The 19573-nt window shown below is 29.0% G+C and overlaps 1 protein-coding gene across 2 annotated transcripts in view; it reads right to left on the bottom strand.

Moving 5' to 3' along the window:
• Positions 1–19573, bottom strand: part of LOC122719041 (vesicular acetylcholine transporter) — an 87046-nt gene that overhangs the window by 10215 nt on the left and 57258 nt on the right. The window lies entirely within an intron of this gene.

Below are 19573 nucleotides of genomic sequence, written 5' to 3'. Positions count from 1 at the left end.
ATTATATCATATTTATGCATCTAATTGTTCTATTTTATTTTTTTTTTCAAATGAGAAAAAATGTAAAAGAATAAATTATTTAGTTAGAATGCTTAGAATGCATTTATTTAGAAATGCTTATAAAAATTAAAAAATTAAAAATTAATTCTGAAATTCATAATATCAGTGTTATCTTTTATAATATTAAAGAATGTTTAATAGAGATTGAAACCTGATCTTAAATTCATGAAATTATAATTCGAAACATTATGAAGTCTCGAAATTCTTGAAACTTGAAATCCAGAATGCCTATTTTTTCTTTCTTTTCATTTCACAAATTTTTTAACTCAGTCACTCATTCAATTGATAATTAATTAATAGTAACAAACTTTAAAAATATATTTCATATATATATATATATTTTTATATTCTTCTTTTTTCTTTTTTCTTCCCAAAAATCTTCTTTTCCTAATTTTCTTAATATTTTTTCACTCACTTGATGTTTTTAAACATTGTTTTGTAAATAATAGAATTTCTGTTACGTTTCTTTCACAGTAGCTTTATAAACTGTTTATGAAATCCATTTTGCCGATAAAGTAGGTAAAAGTCGAAAAAATTTATCAAATCAACGCCATCTCGCGTTTGGATTATCGAAGCTCCGACTTATTACTAGCATAGTAGAATGTACAAGGAGGTATTCGTGACGTCACAGATAAAAAAGGAGAGTAATATTGTGCGAAAAGGACAGAAAAACGTGCCACTAACTTTGGTTATGCGGTTCCTAATACTATCTAATATGTCGGTAAATTAATTAATTAATGATTTTCTATTAAATTTCTATATTTTTAGATTCGTATTTCAAAGCTGAAACTTTAAATAATTTTCACATATCGATTTTAACATGAAATTCTTTCGAATTAATTATTTAATAAGAATTAATATATTATATGTGAAATGACGTTACCGACACGTAACATTATATTGAAAATTAATTAATTTCTTATTTTCTATTAAAAATTTCTCTACTTTTAAGTTTCCATTTCAAAGCTGAAGCTTCAAATAATTTTCATATATAGATTTTAATTTGAAATTTTTTAAATTAATTATTTATTAACGATTAATATATCACACGTGGAATGATGTAATCGATTCTCATTAATTTCTTATTATTAATCATTAATAAATAATTAATAAAAAAGGATTTCATATTAAAATTGACATGAGAAACTTGTCTGAGATTCTAGCTTTTAAATGCATGCTTGAAAGTGCTGAAATTTTGTGTAAAATACGAATAATTAATGAATGTTCAATATGGCGTCTTCGATGTGTTAGAACATATAAAGTATTAATCATTAATAAATAATTAATAAAAAAGGATTTCATATTAAAATTGATACGAGAAACTTGTCTGAGGTTCTAGCTTTTAAATGCATGCTTGAAAGTGCTGAAATTTTATGTAGAATACGAGTAATTAATGAATGTTCAATATGGCGTCTCCGATGTGTTAGAACATATAAAGTATNCTCATTAATTTCTTATTATTAATCATTAATAAATAATTAATAAAAAAGGATTTCATATTAAAATTGACATGAGAAACTTGTCTGAGATTCTAGCTTTTAAATGCATGCTTGAAAGTGCTGAAATTTTGTGTAAAATACGAATAATTAATGAATGTTCAATATGGCGTCTTCGATGTGTTAGAACATATAAAGTATTAATCATTAATAAATAATTAATAAAAAAGAATTTCATATTAAAATTGATACGAGAAACTTATCTGAGGTTCTAGCTTTTAAATGCATGCCTGAATGTGGCGAAATTTTAAATAGAAGACGAATAATTAACGAATTTTCCTTAAAATGGTGGGAAATATTCTCTGTCCTTTTCGCACAATAATGTTCTCTTTGTTTATGACTTCGAATACCTCCTTAAACATTCTGCTATGCTAATAACAAGTTGGAGCTTCGGCGATCCAAACGCGAGATGGCGCTGATCTTAAAGTTTACAACTTTATCGACAAAATGGATTCCGTTAAAAAATTTATATTAAAATTATTATTTTTGCTATTTTATATATCGTATATATTTTTTGTATGTTATTTTATTAATTTTATTCATAAATTTTCACAAAATATTCACAAGTTATTCATATAAATATATTCATATAATTATCTCGATTTTAAATATCAAAGTAACAAAGAAGTTCAATGTTTAAGAATTTAAATAAACTTTTTTTAATATCAAATAAACGATGTTTCCAGGTTTCAAATGTTCCATCCTTAGTTTTTAAAAAAATATTTTCGTGTTTGAGAGAAGTAAGTAAATACTTACTTTTAAATCTTGTATATTCATCGTTTCGACCGCTTAGTTGCGCATAGCGCACAATTGCGCAACCAGCGTGCAACACGATACGCTCGATGCGCGTTTTAAAGTAATCATTTCGCGAAATAAATGGCTTGGCTTGTTTTTTTTTCGATGTTTAATCTGTTTTGCACAAATTCGTTGTAAATTCGTTGTAAATCGTAACGTAAGATGCTTAAAATTTGTAAATAATTAATGAAACGATTATTTAAGAATAATTTAGAATCAACGTTTTGTGATGCTTATTATAAGCCCATTGAAATTTAATATATGTGATTATTAAAAAAAAACAAAATAAATAATAATTTTATTATTGTATTAAAAATTTTTATATGTTCAAAATAATGTTAATTAATGTTAATTAATAAAAAATTAACCTTTTTATATCACTTGTTCAATTTGTTCGAAATTTTTGTTTTAATTTAAAAAAAAAAGAAATAATTTGCAATATTCTGAAGATTTATAATATATATTTATGCTCATTCAGCATATTAAATTTTTCTAAAATTATTCTTTGATTTCTTTATTCATAACTATTCTAAGCCTGTCAAATATTCATATTCTTACTCTATTTCTACATCCTCTTCGCTTCGTCCGACCCAAACTCCAATCGTTCACTAATTTAACTTAATAAATCTCAATCGATATTTTTCCATATCAACAATCGACTTTCCAAAGATATTCCACGAATACTATTACATATTTTTTTATATTATATATTTTTCACTTAACCTGTATAAGTTTTTCCTAGAATTTTTCCATTTTAAGACTTTATTATTTAACTCCTAATTTACTATTTACAAGTGATACTTCACATGTTTACATTTTTTCGCAATAAATTTAAAGAAAAGTCAAAGACACAACGCAAATTTTGACTGGAAGAGTTAACATCCCATATAATAGAATCATTCAAAATATTTACAAATATAAATGTTCGCGTATACAGACATTCTCCGGTTAAACTAAATAACTCCTACAATCGTGTCGAGAAAGTATCGTCGCACCTCGTGGATCATTGCATCATGTGCACCTGCATCGCAATGGGGATGCACACGCGTAGTGGTATAAAAGTGATATAAAAAAATGTATACACGCAAATCAGAGAAGATATCAATTTTTCTAAAGAAAGATTATGATCTTTTGCGCGTATCTAGCACGCTTCATATTTCTTATTTGACATTGTGGATTCATCATATTCACATGTAGCGTATACATTTCCTCTTGAAACTCTTTTAAAAACATCACATCACTACTACTAATACTACACTGTCGTGTCACTTTGCACGCTGATTTCCGTTTATTTCAATGATTGGTTTTGCAAGATTTTTTTTTTTTTCTTTTTCGATATGGCAATTGAAGGTTGTATCGAGGAGTGAAAGGTTTTTTAATTGCTCGTATCTAACGAGAAGGAAATAATATGCAAATCTGATAGGGAGATATATGTGATTTGTGAATTGACACAGGAGGATGAAAGTGATGTTGGTATTTATTCTTGATTAGGGAATTGAGTTTCAAGGTTTCAAATTATCTCTTTTCCAATTGAAAAGTTCTATTAATTTGATTTATAATACATGTATCATGTGTCTATACGTTGGAATTGGACAATAATCAAATGCATTATAAGAAGTAAAAATATTTATAAAAATTTTTTCGAAAGTAATAAAAAATGAAAATTTCACTTATTATCACTTGTCCAATTATATTCTCCTGATACAAAATCGAAAATTTACACGATAACTTTAATTTCAGAATTCTTAGAAGAAAATTTTACGTGCCATCTCCTGTCAACTTATATTCTTTTGATACGAAATCAAGATTTTTTTTTTTATAGAAAAATTTTGTTCGAATTTACGATTTTGTATCAAGAGATTTTGTAGCATATGAAAATAATAAATTGAAGAATTGATTATTCGAGAAAATGATATTTATTTTTTGATTGAAAATTTGTTGCTCAAATAACATTCAGAATAAATATCGAATCCGTTCTTTAATATTAAATATGTTATTTTACACTTTTCAAAAATATATTTCAAACATATTTCAATTTATATTTCATATAAATAATTTTTCATATAACTTTAAAAATTAATTTTAAAATAACATATATCTATAATTTGAAAATTTGTTGAAACGACGAGATCTGTAAATACGCTGCTCTGATTTCACAATATGTTTTTACTCAAATATAAACATGTATATCGTAATAATATTATTATTAAATACAAGAGTATTAAAAAAAATCAAAGTACAAAGACTTTTATCTACAAGTTTTTTATTGTGCATTTCTGCAAGAGGTATCAGGAATGTTGGCCAGAGAGCATGTATTGAGACACATCTTTGGTAATATGTTACGCCAGAAGAAGCACGTGCAACGTTTTAGCGAAGGAGTAAGCAAAATGTAGACGTAATCAAAGCGTTCTCAAAAGGATGTACATAAGGGTAATAGATTTATTGGATCTTCAACAGTACTAATAGAAATTGTTTAAAAACACGATATTGGGATCCATTGGAGTGGATATTGAAAACATAGTTACGTACGTATTTTTTTGAAAAGAATTAAATTAACAAAGAAGAGGAAGAAGAATGATAAATTTATAGACTAGATGTAAAGGATAAATCAATNATATATATATATATATATATATATATATACACTTTGTCGAGACTTTAAGTTTAATTCAAGTGAAAAAAATATCATAGAATTATTTTAAGAGACTTTTAGAAGAATTATATATAGCTTGAATGATTTACTGTTATATCTACATTTATATTACATTAAAAATATTAACAGTCCATAAACGTTAATTATATTTTTACGCGAAAAAACGTGAACAATGATTTATTGGATATCTTCTATAAGATGATATAAAAATTGGTCATAAAAAGTTTAATATTCGTCCGAAGAGATCCATAAAACAGCGGATTATAGTGGATCACAATGCTATATTATCGTACAAATAATATAAATATAATATAAATATTGTATTTATCGCATAAATAACTTTTTAAATAAAATCTCTATGTATGTAAAAAGATCCGCGGAAATAATAATAATTTTTATTTGCAGATTTGATTAACGATCATCAGCGTTGACAATGAAGAAGCGCGTAAATCCTTCTTTCTTGGTGTCGTGCCCGTGGTATCTTTTCCACCTATCGATTCTAGTTCTTCCTTTTGGCATCGAAACCCACGATCCATTACGAAACAGAGTGTTTCGTGAGGATTTGTGAGCATCTCCTCCGACTTAATGAGACATCGTTACGCGTAACCGATCTCGTGTAATATGAATTACCTATTGAACCAGTTTTGCGATACGCGATGTACGATCACGAGACCCGTGATCCTTTCGATCTTGCGTCGATAAATTTCATCATCCAGATACACTGACAGTCCATACAAACGGATAATGACGAGGATTTTTTTACAACACCACTTTCGCTTCCACTTTCATTTTCAGCTTTTCTATAGTTTCATCATCGGTATGGTAGTTTTATTCTATTTTATCGATCGAGCGGTGCAGATGTTGATGTTGTTTCGACTAGCTTTTAATTTTCATTTTTACAGGTGAACACTGTATTGAGATTGACCATAAAATCAATCATTTATCGTCAATCATTATCGATAACTTTACATTAAATTTCTCATCTCTTTTTATTTTTTTAAATATTTTCTTTTAATTTTCAAATTATATATCTTATTTACTCGTCTGATTTAAAAATATTGATCTGATAAACAAATTCATTTAAATGGTATATTATAACGTTACTATAATTATCGTTTCTATATTTGTCACGACTAATTTCATTGATATGTTTATTATCCTGTTAATGCATCCATATCCAGTGAATGCTTAATTCATCTTAAATATGATATCATCATTAATCTTGATTGATGATTTCTTGTCATTCTTTAAATTGAGCTTCCTTTATGAAGCTTCTTTCGCAATCGATTCGTTAACGATCACTTTTTATTATCTCTATCGTATATTTTTCTCCTCTTCAGAAAAGCATTAAATAACATTAAAATATTAAAGATATTAAGTTCATTTATCATTAAACTAACTGAAAAGAAGTAGAAGTAATATGGAAATGTCAAAGATAAATAATCTTATTGCTCGTTTATCTTCGTTTTCTTCGCGAAACAGGAAATGACAGGCAAAAGAAATTTAATCATATTTCCATTCGTAGCGTATAATCTTTATTTTTTTCATTTTATTAAATAGCTCAATTAATTTGATTGATTTGATTTTATTAAAGATAGAAATGAAAGTAGAACGAATTGAATTTATGAAGTTAAACGAAGGATAATATCTTTTATCGTATCTGATTAAAAATTAAATTTTTTACTTTTTTAATATTTTAATTATTCTTTTCTACAAATGAAAAATAGATTTAGCTCTAAATATTTTTTCCATCTTTCTAATATTGATTTTTATATAACATATTCCATCGATAATTGTTGAGAACAAATTGTATTTATTTATTTTTTTTTTCACCACCAAATATTTAAACCGATTAAAACAATTCCATGCTTCGATAAAAGTAAAATAATTTATACTAGTGTTAAAAACTAGTCCATCTACAATGCGCGACATCCTGCACGTTTTAATAATAGATCTTTCGCCGTGAGAAGATTCTGCAAACGGATCGTACACGTTTCTGATGAATGTTATCCCGAGTTGGTGTTCTGTAATAGCTGCATGAAAGTATGTAAGTAGTTCAACGAGTGCAGGTGGAATTATACGAGGAGAGTTTCGTGCGATGTAGGTAAGTACTTGCTTTATTCGAAGTACCGTGAAGAAACGGTTAATGCAATAACGGTGAATGATTGGAATATTCTTTCGATATCCACGATATTCACGTATCTTTCGTTGCAACAATGCTACAATTAAATTATTACTCTAGAGTTTTAAATATTCTGAATCGCTGCGTAAGAATCTTACGCGATCGTAATGCCGAATTAAAATTGACGAATTATAATTTTGAAAAAAAAAAAAATAATAATATTTTTCGTAATCGATAATAAGTAAAAAATAAGTCAGAGTTTTTATTCATTAGCAGAAATATTATTATTTAATACGTTTATATAATAATATAATAATAATTCACAGAAATGAAAATAATTTTTTTTTTTTTTGCAATTCGATTATTATATCGATTATAATTAATTTAACATTCAGGTGGTTACAAGTAAAATCGATCAATGGATATAAATAATTATTAGAAGATCTTGTGTCATTGTTCTTCGATTATTCCATACTATAATAGTATAATGATATAATGGCATATTTAAACGATTATGTAATCGCATTACAAAATCGGTTTTGATTCATCGACTATGGATCTATTGTCGAGTCATCCCGTGAAGATTGCGGACAGCCATGAAATCTTCTTTGACCCATCTTGGCAAATTATGACATAAGCTATTTTTGTCTATAAAGACTTTGCCGTGAGATAATATTAAAACATTCACGTGTAATTCATAAGAGTTTTGTACGCTTTGAATCATCGTGTTATACGTAATAGGCATTATCGAGATTACAAAAGCCTCCGAAAACAATTGTGCGTTTCCTTGTTAGAAAATGCAACTTATGTATCCGTTGTTACGTTAAATAACTGCTTCATCGTTTTCGTGTTAAGTCACTACTTTATTAAATTTATTGAATAACTACTATCGATTTTTATATTGAGTAACTACTTTTTACTTTTTCTTCTATGTTGAATAATTAACTTTAACTTCAAATTGTTTTATTAAATATAAGAGAATATATTCATAACGTTTCATCAACATTAATTGTAATTATAATCAGATTCAAATTGATTCTGATTATAATATATAAGAAGATGAGGATAACGATTATATATTTAAATAGACATTTAAATTTAATTTCTCGATATTTGTAAGAATTGAAAGAAGATATTTCTTTTAATCCTTTTACGAATTACGCCTTAATCAAATGAAGAATTCTCAACTGCATATACCGTCTTTTCAATTCAACAAATTTCTGATTGGGCATCGAGCACAAGTGGAATCACTAAGCTCGGAGACATCAACCCTCGTTCATCGAAGTTCACGGGGGTGGGTGTCAAGTTACGGAGATTTCAACAGAAGCTCGAACACGATACCACAGCTTTCCATTCACTCTCTCTCTCTCTCTCTCTCTTCAACCGATTATATCCTCTCCACTTTTCTTTCCTCCTTCCTCTCCTCTTTTTCCACTCACCCTCCACCCCAAATGAAATATTCATTTACCTATTTTACCTTCTTCTGGATTATTAACAATAATGATTCGCAATTGATTTTCATTAATTTCTCTTCTCATCCTTCCTTCCCAATATTTTTCGTCTCTTTGTCTTTTGCACATGCAATACGTACATACGTATTATACAATATGACTCTCTGTCAGCGCAAACTCGGCGTTATCGACCACTCGGCGGGACACGGCCACGTTTGTGTACCTTCGTGTCAGTGGTTTCCAAAGTGCACCTCTGCACACCTCTGCACACCTCAAACGGATTCAACGGCCATGGAACGGACCTTGATAATCCTTTTGGACTTCGTGACATATTTTTTTTTTTTCTTTTTTTCCCCTCTAGACTTTTTTTTTCTTTTCGTGGTTCTTGTTCGCGGACCACTGGAATAGGCTCGAAAAAACACGATCGAAAACGATTGTAAAAAGGAGAGGTTCTATTGTTCGGTTTTTATTATTCTAGAAGGATTTGTTTGTTCTTCTTGAAACGGAAATTTTTTTTTCATCGAAAAGTAAAATGAAGGTAAATAACAAAGTTCTATGAGGAACGCTAGAATCGAGAGACATACGAGTCAAAAATATGGGAGAAATATCCTTTTATGGTTTTTGTTGATAAAATTAAACAATGAATATTAAATTCGTCTTAACTTATTATCCTTCAAAAATACATTTATTCCAAAAAAGATGATACACAGAACGATGATACAACGATGATAAAAAAAAAAAAAAAAATGAACATTTACCTTTCACCTCATTAATTCTCAAAAACCGTCGCAATTTTCGAATATGTTCGTAAAACGAGTTTGTAAACTCACACTTTATCATACAAATATTCGAGTTTCAAACTCGACGGAACGATGAGGGTTAATGATCGATAGGGTTCGTTTGGATTTCCATCGATTTCTGCGAAACCTTTTGTACGACAGGACACGACCCACCGTTTTCACCACGTGGCTAATGAAGTATCGCGTTAAACGGGAAACTCGACACCTCAGAGAGAGAGAGAGAGAGAGAGAGAGAGAGAGAGAGAGAGAGAGAGAGTTCTGAACGAACGTGCGTGCAAAAAGGATGGAAGACACAGTTTGATAAACCGGGGTCGAACCAATCCAGTTTCGGTCCTCTGAATTAGTTGCTGACAACTTCGAGCACGAGTTTCGAACTTTTTGAGTGAGTCATGGTTATGTTTGATTAATGATTTTTTTTTTTATATCTCAATTTAAAATCAATTATAATCGACGTAATTGGAATGGAAAAATCTAATCTTATCTTAGATTTGCGTTTTTTTTTTTTTTCCTTCAAAGAAATGATATTTCGTGCGTGTTCTCTCAATAGAACCTGTTGAAATTGCTAGTTTTGTATGTAAGTAAGGTGATTCTAGAAATGCGAGAGAATATTGCAGCATTTCTCTGAATGAAAATATTGAAAATTTATGCGAGAAGGAAAATTGAATATTGTATAACCAAGAACCATTTCTTGGAGGCATTATTTCTTTCCCTTGCTGGAGAAGAATAAGAAAATATTTGGATAACAAAATTCTTGCAGTAAGTATTATTCTTTGATGTAGACATAATATAAAAATATATTAAAACTAATTGAAAAATTATATTACAGCGTTTTCCTTTTTACTAATTGTTATTCTCATCTCAGAATATCTATGTATTCAGCAAATATTCTATACAACAATATTCGAGAAACATACATTTTTCGAAACAATACAAATACTAAAAATTTATATTTAAAAAGAAAAGAAAATTGTTAACAATATTTTTTTTTTATTTACTTTTAAAATATATCGAAAGATAAATGTAACGTAATGCATAAAAGGATTGTATATTATTACACAAAAAGAAACTTTTTAACATTTTTCATTATTTTATGATCCATTATTGCAAAGAATTAATGCAAAGTAATTTAAATTGTTTCGAAGAAAATGAAATATTTTATGCATAAAATTTGTTTAAAATCGATTTATATTCAAACTATTACAGAACCATTTGATTTCAATACAGACTTCACGACATGCATTTAGCTCAGACAAAATTGGATTTTGCAGAGCAAGTGATATAGTAATACGGCACGGCATTGTATATTGCACGGTTGTCTATATACAGGAATTTCTACAGGCAAAGTTAAATTACTTAAATAATAGATGAGCCTCAATTTTTACACATCAACTTTTCCATTCATTTAGAAACTTTCCAAAGACTTTCCAAAGATATTCCATAAATATTATAATGATGTCTTACTGCATACTTTCAGTTGAGAGATCAGTTATCGATTATTATGATCGCAGCACGTTAACGTTCTTCATTCTTCCATTTGAAGGAATTACCATTGAAATCACCAGCATCGCGTACGTGACGGTAATACTTATGTTACGTGATTCTACGTAGCGATTGGACCCACGGATCGATCGTGGAGACCTCGACGAGGAGACTTCGACAGCATTCAGGGATTCCTACTGACCCACGATGAAAACAGGATCAGAAAGTTTCTCGTTTCGATGGCAACTCGCATCTGCGGAGATTAACTAAGCGTGCGTTCAATCTCAACGTCCTTCGAAAATCTTCGAATTAATTTTCTTCCTTCCCTACCTCGTCTGATCATTTATTGGTCCTTTTCACTTTTGCGCGTAATATCAAATTTTATTCTTCATTAGTATATCATTTCAATTCGTTTGTATTTGAGAAAATGTTAACGATATTTCTTATTAAGACATTTGTCTATTTTTTGTTTGTAATAATTAAGAATATTATGGTAATGTAACTATAATAATAATTATATACAAGTTATTATAAAGAAATAATTATTTATAAATAGATATAAATTGTACGCTTTTAGAATATCGTGTGTACGAGAAATGGAGATATGGAAATTTTTTAAATAATTCATATTTTGCAAATTTTGTATATTGCGTAATTTATACGGCTATTTGTCACGTATTTTATGCAATGTATATTTTGTCCAATAAAAATAATGTCACTGATAATAATTTATCATTATAATGTTTCTCATATATTTGTATTAAAATTTTCTCGAAAGTTAACGATAATAAATTTTATCCATTCATGTGCAAATACATACTTCGAAAAATTTTTAATTAATCCATTTGTTATGAATTTCTATACGATTTATAAACATAATTAATTTATACTTTTTATTATGCAACAATGATGAATATTTTTGTATTATATTTCTCATAATTTTGATATAAAGTAATTTAATTTATTAAAAAAAAAATCTTATAATTTTTAATTATTTTTTTTATATATAAATAATATATATTTTATTTTCTCTACTATTATAATTTACTTCAATAAATATTGCAATTTTTTAAAATTAAAATATATTAGATAATTGATTAACATTTTCATATAAAAATTTCCATTGTAAATGTATCAATTTTTACGTAATTCTATTTCAAAATCAAAATGTTACTATCACTCCTAATTTACTCAATTAAGAATATTCATAGATTTAATATAATATATACAAATTAAAAATTCATTTAAATTTTTTCGAATTAAACATCAGAAAAACTAATGAATCCAAAATCCAATTGAAATCGCAATAATCCATCCTACCACGGATTTACCACAACCGTAAGCCCATAACTCCACCCTGATATCGTACGAATTTCTTTCAGATCCTCTCGTCAAGCCGACGATCTGACTTCCATCTCCCTTCGAGGAAGCCGTATGATTTTTCTCTGTTGCTGGTGAAATTTAAATCCAACGAATCCATTGATATCTTCCTGGATTTTTATGATTTTTAAATATACAAGATAATAATAAACTTTTTCCAATAAATATTCCAGATGATTAAATTTAATTTTCGAGATATTCATAAAAAATTTGCTACTTTTGTTATTTTGAAATTTGAATATTCTACGGGATACAAAAATAAAATATGGAATAATTTTTAAGCAATCGAAGTGACAGTGTTGATTTTTTAATTTTTTTTTAAGTTATAATTAAAAATATTTATGCATTTATGAAAAATTTGAATGTATAAAAATCTATAGAATGCACATGATATCCGAGTATTATTTAGAAATAATGGGAGTTTCAATTTCTAAAGTTTCCAAAACTATGGAATTTCGAATCACTTTGAATATAATCACTTCGAAGCATGATACTCTTTAAAAGTATCGATAAATCTTATAAGAGTTTGAAGTCTCGATAAGTTCAAGACTTTGAAAGTTTCGATCAAATTTTTCGTAGTAAAACAGGAACAAGTTTGAAATGATAAGGAATTCGCTTAATCTTCTTATTCGATTCTACCATGTGAAAAAATGTTATCATAAATTCTCAAATTTTCATTCACTCCTCGACCTACCAAGATTATTATTAAAATTTCCAAAAATCCTAGACTTCGAATTCGAAGCGATTAAATTATTTCATCATGCATATATACAAATTTAAAGTTATATTTCAAATCCAAGCGATCACTTTTTGCAAAATTTTCCAAAAAACCAACCAATATAATACGCGTAGCAAAAACTTGTTCAAAATCTTATCCCTCTTTATTGCAATATTACGATATATCCAATATACCCTTATACCGTAATATTTGAAAAAATCATCGACATACGGAGAACCTAACCTCAAAATCCATCTGTTCGAAACAATGATCTGACAGGTGGGACGGAGTTGCGCGAGTCGAGCGATAAAACTCGTCACCGGGTCAATCGATGGCGAATCGAGCGGCTATTTAACCGGGTCGTAACCTCTAGCAAGTCTAGCCTTTGGGACGAGGTCGTGCTGATCCAGATCAGTCGGTCTCGTGCCTTACCTGTACGTACGAGCCGCTCTCCTGCAATCGTTACCCCGGATTCTGCGCACTTATCGACCAGCCGTGAGGACACCTTTGGTCGCTTTGCATCCTCCTGTGTATCCGTAGAGTACACTATTCGTCGAATTCTCTGTCCAAACAGAGGAGGAAAGGTAAATTTGCTCCACGAGTTGTTTCCGATCGCTCGTGTGCACGTATTTCGACACTGCATGCATGATATATATGTGGTGCTGGTTCTTTCTTAAGCTCGATGATTTTCCAGGAAAGTATCGAATTTGTAATGGTTGTTTGATTTAAGAGATTGGGCTTAACTTTGATCGCCTTTCGAGAAGAAGATTGCTGGTTCGGTCTTTGATTGGAGTTAGGTTATGTACGATGTATATATATATGTGTATGCGTTTGCTGGAGATTTCAATTGAGCGTTTGTGCTTGGCTTGTGATGCAATATAATTCTAAAAAAAATATTATCGTTTTAAAAATAATATGGAAATGTTAAATTTTAATCTGATATTATATGATTGATACAACTAACAAATACGTAATTTAACACGTTCGTAAAATTAAGGTCCAATTTCAAGCAATGATAATTATAAACACGGGCAAGCATATGGTGTAATTAAAAAATGAAACAAAATATTGAATATCTATCGAATAGATTCGTTAAATAAATTTCATGCACAAATGTCATGTTATTTATAATTTCTATTTGATTGCCACGTTTTTAAAAAAATATCGTGTATGGAATTGTAAATTGAATTGCGAAACAAAAGTAAACGAATTTAAATGTCATGATATTTATAATTTCGAGAGTGTAGAGAGTGATCAAAGAAATGTCAGGCTCGAAGGAATTTTTTAATACGTTCGATGAAAAATATTTTTGAAGCTAAATAATAGCACCGTGCATTATGGTTTATTCTTACAAAGGATCGTGGTTGTAGGAGACGGTAAAAAGGTGTAGGTGTTCGTAGGTAACCTGCATCGATCCACTTGACCTGGTGTTGACGCTTCTCTGTGTTCACGCCCAAAACATGAAGCCAGCTTCCCCCTGTTACATTCGTTTCATTTATCTTCCCTACCATGTCGATATATTTCTCTCTTCTAAATTAACACCGATTGTTCTATTTCTTCCTCTTCTTTCTTCTTTTTTTTTTCTGTTCATCTCTAAATAGCTCTTGTTGTATTTCTAGATAGTACATCTGTACGTCAGGATATTTTCAAAAATACTTTGATATACAATATAATATACATATTTATAGAGAATTGTTGTGGATCTTGCCATAATAAATTTTATGAATCTTTTCCTTTTTAAAGATACAGGAAATTGTATTATTGCTGAAATTTTCGAAAATTTTATCTACCAATATATCTAATTCCATTGAAAATTTGTTCCAATTTCTGTAGAAAATCGATTAACAATCATTTCTCCATTGCAAAAAATTAAATATAAATATATGGATACTTAATCCTGTATTATACAAATCTCAATGTAATGTAATGTAATTTTCAATTATTCTTTCCTTGAAAATTTTCCACTCCCTTCGTGTGATCTTGGAAATGTACAGTTACGAGAGAGCACGTTACTATCAGACAGAAGATCAATTTTCGAAATTTCATTTTGATCTGGTTACCGTTCGATGTTGGAACTTGAAGAGCGTTTGATGTGCACGTAGCAGACCCCTCCTCAAGGACGAGGGGGCTGTCAAGTCAGGATAGAATTAAAGGTTAATCCCGCCGGGTATACAGTGGCTGCGAGGGACGGATTTCCCTCTTCTTTCCACTTTAACTCATCTTCTGCATCGATAGAAGCCTTTGTTTTTTGCTCCAGACTTCAAGATACCATAAATATTTGTGTACTTAAGTGCCTCTGGAATATAAGAACAGGCTGTGCGACACGAAACATCTTTCTCTCTTTGAGGCAATCGTTGAATTTTATTTTTCAATTTCACAATCGTATATTTAAAATTTTTATTCTTTTTTTCTTCTATATTAAATATATATACATATATCGTTTGGATAATAATTGGATTCGAGGTTAAATTATTGGTTAATAAATTTATAAGAATTTTAGATTACAAATGCTAATTAGCATTTTTTTCACCTGTAGTATAAATCCTGATATTAGCTTTCCTATCTTTTTGATTTATGAAAGTTATATATAGTTCAATCTTTATTTATTAGCTTCATTATAATTTTAAATATTTGTAAAAGCATTTAATTTTCAATTCTATGTTTTTGCTTTTCTCATATCAGTTAGATCTCTCAGCATTACATATGTTCGTAATTTCTGATCTATCTTTTAAACAAGTTTAAATCACAAGTTTCCTTTTCGATGTTATTACACATACGATAGAAAGTTATGAAATTACAGAATGATATACGTAATATATTTGTTTAAATAATAGTGAACACAAATCATTCAGATAGCAGAATAATATAATTTACGAACATTGGATATTAGAAGTTTCAAATTTAATTTGGATAAAATATTTATTAAAATAATATTAATACATTAATTGCTCGTTTAATTCGTTTGGATAAATATAAAGAACGAATATTAAAATATTTAATCAACGTTAAATTTTAATTTTACTTTTGTACAAAAAATTAGCAATATTGCAATACACATTTAATAAAAAAATATTTAATTTTTCATATCGATAAATAACACGATAAAATATATATAATTATTTCACATTGATCTTTATTGATGAATATAATAGAACGATTCGTAAGAATTATATATCACACGTAAAATTTGTCACGAACAATAATGGATATTTTTTCGTATTGCCTCAGGTTCTGGAATTAGTCACATTTCACCGTAGATTACACGAGAACGGACATTTATTCGGTATTGATGTTCGTCGAGTTTCACGAATCTCTGGGGTAAAATTGGCTTTCTGCTTCTGGATTACACGATATCTCAGTCACCTAGGGAACATATTGAGCAATTTCGAGTACAATTCCTTTTTGTCTATTCCAACGTTATCTCGTCTCCAGGCCTCATTTAATACCTTAACTTTCCATTGTGTCTCCTTTATAATCTTTCCTTTATTAACTTTTTTTTTTTCAAATGGAAACACTGCTAATAATATTAACAATAATTTACTATAATAAAGGAATATACGATACGGATATACCTTTATTTTAATAAATTCACTTTATATATCATATTTTTTATATAAATTTATTATTCGACGATTTAGAAATTATATCATCTATCATCAATTTCTAATCGTTTCATTTCTTACAACAATATTTAATATAAATATAACTTCTTTCACTCGTATTCTTATCATATCTCTCGGAATAGACAGTCACTATTTGCTTTATATCGCGTACACTCTTAACTTCTTCAGGTTTAATTCTATGAAAATCGAGCCATTTTCTATGAGAAAAATATAAATAGAGAAAGAAGAAAAAGAGGAATTGGCGCAAAGCGGCGAGGAGAGAACTGCGAAAGAAGGGTGCGTAACCCTCCCAACCGTTTCTGTCGTATCGTTGTTGCAATCCCACAGACAATCCGTAAGGGCTTAACGCTGTTTCAACAAGGGATTACCAGCGCTTCCCTAACCCGAACGATACGCGATCCTTCGTATCCGTATCAGGGACAAACATTTAAATTGCCAAGATTACGACGCGGTCGTGAGGACGAAACTTTTTTACCAGTTAAGATAAACACCTTGGCCTCAACTTGGCAAAGCCATTTCAGGAGGATTTTCTGACAGGATCGATCCGTGGATAGTGATACTTAAGGAAATTTATCTTTTTATCATCTAAGAATAGTAAATGTATAAAAATCTATGATATATATATATGATGAAATATCGATTATTTTTTTGTATTATATCTTTTATTGATCGTTCAATTTTAAAATATATAAATGCATCTTGATACTTAAACGACGAATAATAGAATATTCCAATTGTGTATTTATCATTCAGAAGGATATCTGAATATTTATTGCCATCTTGATTCGTTTGATTTTTTTTTTTTTTCACGAATCCTGAGTCATCGGGGAAATTAGCTCTCAGAGGAGTTCGTATCTAAGCGCGAGTTAATAAAGACTATGGAAATTTTCTATTCAAATGCGATATTACTCTGGGCGAAGACACGTCAGGATGCACGGACGGATCGCTTGTCGTTTTAATCCGTGTACGTGTTTCGCTCGGGGCGATCTTTCACTACAATTTGCATCTTTGAATATTATTATTTCGAGGAATACTCATCGTCGAATCGCGTGTTCATAACATTTGTGTTCGTTTTGATTTTTTTTTCCACGAATCGAATCGACCTTGGACCTTAGAGCTTAAGATTTCGCGTTTTTTTAACATTCATGTTTCCTTTCATTTCATATCGAATATAATTTCTCTTTATTACTATTTCTAAAAATAGTAATAATATTGAAAAAGAATTTTTGGAAAATAAGTTTGTACAAATAAGGATTAAAATTTCCATTAATAATCTACTATTTACAGAGATAATGTGCAAATTAAAAATTTGTAATAATATGTGATAGAAAAATAAAAGAGAATCTGAATGTCAGATATATTGTATTCATACTTGTTAATCTTGATTCTACTGTTAGAAAGGTTACAAAAGATCCATTTGTAATTATCTATCCTGGTAACATAAGAGAAGATCTGATCATCTTAAATGAAACATTTTATATTCTGCTAAAATGTACATAAACAATAAGAATATAATAATAAGAATTATTTATATTATATATTTGTATTATTCATAAATAGTTTTTCTCTCGCAAAATTAACATTTTACCAGATGTACAATTTTCTCTTATTGCCACAATATCATTGAATAATATTGGATCAGATTTAGAAATAGATTTTTTTATAATCTCAAGATTCAGTAATAAAATCATAAATATGCAAATACTTTTTTGATTTCTTCCTTTGTATTCCTTTTTTGTTATTTAAATAAATAAACAAATAAAAGTAAATGCAATAAATAAATTACTAATCGAAAATTTTATTTATAAATATTTTCTATTGCGAGAGGATTTCAGATGTTTTATCCATTGAAAAGAAAATTATAGATGTCGATAAGAAATAATTTCTAAAGAATAACGACCAAGTTCTATAATTTATTATGTATACGTTTATGGAACGTGTTTCTCGTTCACCCTTCTGTTCACTCTTCGAAGGGCAATGTTTGCTTCTAAGATCATGCCGCAAAAGAGGCTCTCGGAGTCGCGGCGAAAATACGATTCGCTTAAGATCAAAGGCAAAGTATTGCCAAAGAGAAAGTCGCTATAATTCCGTTTGGTTGTTCATTCGACGGTAATATATTAAATACAAAGGTGATCGTTACTTAAAAGAATTTCAGTATATTATACATTTGAAATAATTGAAAAATATATATAAACAATGTGTTAATTTTTTTATTTCGATAAAGCAATTAAATTTATTAGAGAAATTTGATAATTTCCAATTACAAAGTAAAATGAAATTTTAAAACTCTTCTCGATTGTAAGAAATTAAAAAAAAAAAAAAGGAAAAAAAAATCTTAATAAATCTATATTAAAAATTGTTTCGATTTATACGAAAAGACTCGTTAAATCTCCATCATGTTCCAAAGCATTCGAAAAACCTATATAATTTTTATCTCAAATTCGTTTTTCAATTACGAAACGATATTTTAAAACGCTTCCAACTACGAAAAACTAAAAAAAAAAAAAAAAAAAAAAAAAAAAAAAACTTTGAAAAACTCGCAATAATACAAGTCATTAACTTGTAACAAAAAGACTCGTTAAGCTACCAAAAAAAGCGTTACCAGACATTCCGGAGGCTTCGAATAACCTATCTAATGAAGTACTACTAAATCCAAGCTAAGAAGGGGGCGCCTCATCCGACAAAGGCGGTCTCCTACCTACGCTTCTTTTTACCTTGCTTGTCGCCTCGAAAAAGGCGTCTTGGAAATGGCTCAAAAAAAAAAAAAAAAAAAGAAGAAGAAGAAGAAGAAGAAGAAGAAGAGAAAAAGAAAGTAAAGGCCCGTAGTAGAAAAAGGAACCCGTCTCTGATTCTGGAAGGATATCGATTTACTCGAGCCTTCGACCTTATCGCTTCTCAACCTATCTATATACATATCTACATCGTTTCTTCTTGCCAAGAGGTAAGAAAGGTAGCGGCGAAAAAAGTGGCTCGACAATCTACGATATTTCCTCGCG

Source organism: Apis laboriosa, unplaced genomic scaffold (assembly GCF_014066325.1).
Source record: "Apis laboriosa isolate Shangri-la unplaced genomic scaffold, ASM1406632v1 scaffold69_cov144, whole genome shotgun sequence".
NCBI classification, from domain to species: Eukaryota; Metazoa; Arthropoda; class Insecta; order Hymenoptera; family Apidae; genus Apis; species Apis laboriosa.
This window is presented reverse-complemented; position numbering and strand designations above follow the sequence as displayed.